The sequence below is a fragment of the Mandrillus leucophaeus genome, unplaced genomic scaffold, assembly GCF_000951045.1.
Source record: "Mandrillus leucophaeus isolate KB7577 unplaced genomic scaffold, Mleu.le_1.0 Scaffold28, whole genome shotgun sequence".
In the NCBI taxonomy this organism is placed as follows: Eukaryota; Metazoa; Chordata; class Mammalia; order Primates; family Cercopithecidae; genus Mandrillus; species Mandrillus leucophaeus.
Genome location: NW_012102920.1, coordinates 2,112,672 through 2,118,767, shown reverse-complemented (window position 1 = coordinate 2,118,767; position 6,096 = coordinate 2,112,672).

The following is a 6,096-nucleotide window of genomic DNA, read 5'->3' as shown; positions in this document are numbered from 1 at the left end:
CCCGTCTTGGCCTCCCAAAGTGCTGGGATTACAGGCTTGAGCCACCGCACCCGGCCGAAAGGGGCCATTTTAAAGATCCGCCCAAATATGCCTCCTGCCCCGCCTCCTGACACCCCTGAGAATCGGGGCTTGGCCTGGCAGGCCTTGCACCGACAGCGAGAGGTGCCCGGAGCAGATGCTGCATCTGACCAGGCGGTGCCACGGCTGTGGCTACAGGATCGGGGGCTGCATGGCTGTGTTCTCATGGTGCCCAAGACGAGCACGCGTGGAACCAGGGGGCGGCCGGGGCAGACGTGTTCATGGCTCGTGTTTCTCCTCCGAGCAGCCAACCCACGCATGGTCGTTTTCCTCTCCCACAGCTTCCTGTGCACACACCATCCTGCCATGAGAGCCAGCGTCCTCTGCTCTTTCCTTCCGAAGTGTGGTCCTCCCAGACCCGGGGAGCATCGTTCCAGATGTCAGGTGGAGACCACGGCTTGTTGAGAGGTGTTTGGTGGCTCTAGGTCATTGACAGTGTGAAACTCAAGTGTTTCAAGGGATCCTTTATGATCACAGAAAGAATGAGGAAGAAGGGTACAGGCTGACCGGGTGGCGAGATGTCAGCCAGGCCCCTTCTGCAGTGTCCTCTGGAGCACACTGCAGGCCGCTGCTGTTCCCTGTCTTCCGTGAAATAGATCACAGGCTGGCCCAACGCAGTCCTCGCCATGTGCCTTCCCTCTGCCCTCCATGCCGCCGCCACCCTCTGTGTTCCTTGGCATCCTGCACTTTCTCAGGAAGCCGTTTGCACCCAACATGGAGGAGCCCCCAGGACGTGCCAGGCAGCGTGCTGCCCCTGTGGCTGCATTAGGGAGCAGAATCGGCAAAACGCAGTCCCAGAGTTAATGCCCGATCAGGAGAAGCCAACCTCAGCAGCGTGATCACCCGGATACTCGGGTATAGACCCTAGATCATCCGGATACTCGAGTATAGACCCTAGAAGTCTATCTAGGGGCAGCCAGGGCCCAACAACAGCAGGTCTGACTCATTCCAGCCAGGGCAGCATCAGGGAGAGCTTCCTGGGGGACGTAGCATTTGGGTTGACCAGGGAAGTGTGGTGGGTATTAAGTCAGTACGGGTGGGGCTGGAGGAGCAGGGGTGCATCCCTAGAACAGGATGTGACTTCTGAAAAGACATCAGAGTAGAGAAAATGGCTTCTCAAGGAGATTGGGCATGCCAGGATGAGCACGGCGGTGGGGAGAGCCACGCAGAGGAGCAGGAGGGGGCCCACCGGACCATGGCACCTTGAAGGCTGCGGTGAAGGGCTTGGGTCTCATTCAAGGGGTGATTGTAGCAGGATGAGCCGCAGACAAAACTCCTCAGACACCGGATTAAAGAAGGAAGAGGTTTTTTATTCGGCCGGGAGCGTAGGCAGACTCACGTCTTAAGAGCCGAGCTCCCCGAAAAAGAAATTCCTAGCCCTTTTAAGGGCTTACAACTCTAAGGGGTCCACGTGAAAAGGTCATAATAGATCAAGTAAGCGTGAGGAACGTGACTGGGGGCTACATCCATCAGCTAACAGAACAAGAAGTTTTACAGTGCTTTCTCCTACAATGTCTGGAATTTACAGATAACACCAGTAGTTTTGGTCAGGGGTTAATATTATTATTATTATTTTAACCACCAGGGCCAGGTGGTGGCGCCAAGGTCATCTGGCTATTTATCTTCCATTTCTTTCCAACTTTTTGCTTTCTCCCTTTTCTTCTGTCTTATAAACTAGGGAAAAGGGGAGGTGGGGGAGAAGCTGGGAAGGACAACAGGGGAAGTGGTGGTCTCATTCCATACGATGACAGGAGATTGTCTGAGACAAACCCCCTCGCTGAATGAATGGACCTTCCTTTTTTTTTTTTTTTTTTTTTTTTGAGACGGAGTCTCGCTCTGTCGCCCAGGCTGGAGTGCAGTGGCCGGATCTCAGCTCACTGCAAGCTCCGCCTCCCGGGTTCACACCATTCTCCTGCCTCAGCCTCCCGAGTAGCTGGGACTACAGGCGCCCGCCACCTCGCCCGGCTAGTTTTTTGTATTTTTTTTAGTAGAGACGGGGTTTCACTGTGTTAGCCAGGATGGTCTCGATCTCCTGACCTCGTGATCCGCCCGTCTCAGCCTCCCAAAGTGCTGGGATTACAGGCGTGAGCCACTGCGCCTGGCCCCCATGAATGGACCTTCTTCTGGCCAAGGGGGTTCCAAAGAAACCCTGAACCCCTGAACCCGAGTCCTCAGCCATGACGGGGTGAGAGGTCAGACCCCTCAGAGAGTGGTTCTGTACAGTCCATGGAGAATTCACTCAGCTGCACGTATACATGCTTCTCCTTTCATGAATATTCATGACTCCTCCTGAAGCTTGTTGAACATCTGTATTTGGCCATCTCCTTCAGCGCAAATTCCTGTTCCCTCTGCCCCTCCCTCCAAGTGTCTGTTCCAGGCTTCCAGCCCGAGGCTACGCTTCCCAGCCTGTCAGAAGGGCTGCCTTGCTGGCTGCAATCCCTTATGAGAAATAAAGCTCTCCTGTGTGCGGAAAAGTAGTTAGGAGCCCAAGCAACATGGTGAGACCTCATCTCTACAAAAAATACAAAAATTAGCTGAGCATGGTGGTGGGCGCCTGTAGTCCCAGCTACTGAGGAGGCTGAGGTGGGAGGATTGCTTGAGCCTGGGAGGATCACGCCACTGCACTCCAGCCTGGGCAACAGAGTGAGGCCTTGTCTCAAAAAATATATACATAGGCCAGGACAGTGGCTTACACTTGTAAGCCCAGCACTTTGGGAGGCCGAAGCAGGCGGATCACGAGGTCAAGAGATCAAAACCATCCTGGCCAACACAGTGAAACCCTTTCTCTATTAAAAATACTAAAAAATTAGCCAGGCGTGGTGGCACACGCCTATAATCCCAGCTATTCAGGAGGCTGAGGCAGGAAAATTGCTTGAACCCAGGAGGCAGAGGTTGCAGTGAGCCAAGATCGCACCACTGTACTCCAACCTGGGTTATAGAGCAGACACAGTCTCAGTAAACATTAAAGAGTGGCAGAGATGTGACCACCTCTTCCAGAATCCCAGGCCAAGGCACAGTCATGGAGAGGTGGGCCCAGGCCCCTGGCCCCCCTCAGATATCTCTGCTCCCTCATGCTGGCTAGCTGTAGAGGCAGGACGTGAGCTAAGCGGGAGCCCCAAACTGCCGTCCAGCCTCGAGAACCCCGAGTGTGGGCCTCTGAACCGCCCATTCACCAGGGTGAGGGCAATTGCTCTGTTCCGGGGCCTCCGGCTCTGCTCCCTCCCTTCCCTGGGCCCAGGGAAGCTGCCATCTCCACAACTCAATCCTGTCAGTGGGGAGGAGAAGAAGGAAGAAGGGAAGGAGCCGGGAGAATGGGGAGAGGGGCCACTTGGGGTCCCACGGGCAGGGAGGGAGGGACAGCAGGCGAGGTTAGACGCGCACACACCACCCGCACCAGTGCACCTCCCTCCGCGGCGTGCCAGCTGGTGGGTCAGAGTTATTTGAGGTTCTGTGGGTGCCAGCCGCCACCCTCTGCAGAGCCCGTGCGGTCTATGACGCCCTTTCATCACACACAGCCCTGTGGGTTAGCTCCACTCCATGGCCCTGGAGTGAGCCTCAGAGACACCACAGCCTCAGCTGCTTCCTGAACACCACCATGTCCCTGACGCCCATTTCAGAGGCAGTGGCACGGCCAGGGTTCTCTGTGGAGGAAGATGAGAACAAGTATCCAGGGGAGGCTGGGTGCGGTGGCTCACGCCTGTAATCCCAGCACTTTGGGAGGGAGGCACAGGTAGGTGGATCATCTGAGGTCAGGAATTCGAGACCAGCCTGGCCAACATGGTGAAACCTCCTCTTTTAGTAAATACAAAAATCAGCCAGGCGTGGTGGTGCATGCCTGTAATCCCAGCTACTTGGGAGCCTGAGGCAGGAGAATCCCTTGAACTGGGGAGGCAGAGGTTACAGTGAGCTGAGGTCTACCACTGCACTCCAGCCTGGGTGACAGAGCAAGACTCAGCCTCAAAAAAAAAAAAAAAAAAAAAAAAAAAAAAAAAAAAATCCAGGGGAGCCCACAGGTGTGTCTGCTACCGATGAGCCCCCAGGTGAGCCCCCAGCCCGTGGACACCCTTGCTTGCGGGCAGCAGAGACAGCTGCAGCCAGGCCGATGGGGCTGGCCAGCGTTCCTGGACACCCCCGACCTCCCGAGGACCCTATGCAGTTCTGTCCTGGAGTTACAATGGTCCCTCCGCTGGGCCTTCGAGGTCCAGGTTGGGGATGAAAAAGTGGCAGGGAGTGGCCTGAGGCTCTTGCCAGAGCCCCACAATTTTGGTCAGAGTTCGCGATTTCCAAAGGTTCCGGCACGGGACTGGGCACCTGTGTGGCCCCATGGAAGGTGTTTAAAGACCCAGAGTCACCAGTTTGGGCTGACGGCTTTCTTACTGCACATGACCGGGTCATCTCTCTTCTTTCTGTTAAGCAAAAGCCCTAACAGTTTCAAGAACTGGATAGGAAGGGCCGACCTCCAGGTGACGAAAGCAACGTGGACCGTGGGGGTCAGGCTGAGTGTGTCTGGCCTGCACTGTGAACGGCCACCGGCTGTGGGAGGTCCTGACATGCCCCAATACTGCAAACTGGGGACATCAGAAGCTCATTCTCAGTTCTAGAGGTCTGGACTTGGAAGTCCAGACTCCGGGTGTTGCAGGGTTGCGCTCCTCCGAGGGCGCTGAAGGAGGCTCTTTCCTGTCTCTTCCAGCCGCGGGCGGTGCTGGTAGGTCTGGGTGTTCTGAGGCTGGGGCTGTAGCTCTCCCACCACTGTCCGCCACTCCTGAGGCCTTGTCTGCTGTGGCCGGCCCTCCTCCTCTCAGCAGTCATTGGATCTAGGACCTTATTTTGTCTTTGGATTTGTTTTTTTGAGATAGGGTCTCACTCTGTCGCTCAGCCTGGAGGGCCGTGGCACAATCATGGCTCACTCCAGCCTCGACCTCCTGGGCTCAAGCGATCCTCCTACCTCAGCCTCCCGAGTAGCTGGGATGAGTGTGCAGCACGACACCCAGCTAACTTGCTTTTATTTATTGTAGAGTCAGGGTCTTTCTATGCTGCCTGGGCTGGTCTCAAACTCCTGGGCTCAAGTATCCTCCCAGCTTGATTTCCCAAAGTGCTGGGGTTACAGGTGTGAGCCGCTGCGCCCAGACACCCGATTCCACCCACGGTCTGGGGTTACAGGTTCAGGTGGAACGACATTTTGGGGACACTGTTCAGCCCTGCACAGTCAGCTTCCCCCGATCTGCCCCTGCCAGGGTCAGACCTCCCCAGCACTCTCCCTTCCCCATGGGGGCCTGATCCCTGCTCATGGCCAAAACGTCCTGGGGTGCCTGGCTTCACACACTCTGCAGCCCCAGGAGCACTTGCCAGCAGCCCTGCGGGGCTCCACTGGGTACTCTGACTTGTACTCACCCTTCCACCTCCGTCACGTGACCAGGGGCAGGGGCGTGACACCTCCACCTTCCCACTCCCACACCCACTGCCCACTTCACCGCCCACTTCATTTGGACTTCGTGTAGCGGCTGAGAGCCCCTACGTTTTCTCCAGGAATGTCTTCCAGCCTCAGGGCCAGCTTCGTCCAGGCCTCGACCTGAAGATGATCACACGCCTCCTTCAAAGCCCTCCCCATCAGTGCCGATCAACAAAGCAATTCCAGAATGTCCCAACCCTCAGGGGTGTGGTGGGGCGGAGAGCTTGGGGGGGATGCAAACCCTTGGTAATGACCTTGGTGTGAACCTGTGTGTCCACAAGGCAGCCAGAGCAGGGAGGGGAAGGTGTCCACGTTTAGTTGATTTGTTGTTTTATCCAGAATGGTGATCTGTGAAGTCTGGAAGAAATTCTGAGTCGTCACAGAGAGTGTGGGTGCTCTGGGACTGCAGGCTGTCTGTTGCTGTCACTTTTGTTTTGTTTTGTTTTGAGACAGAGTCTCACTCTGTTGCCCAGGCTGGAGTGCAGTGGCACAATCTCTGCTCACTGCAACCTCTGCCTCCCAGGTTCAAGTGATTCTCCTGCCTCAGCCTTCCGCTAGCTGGGATTACA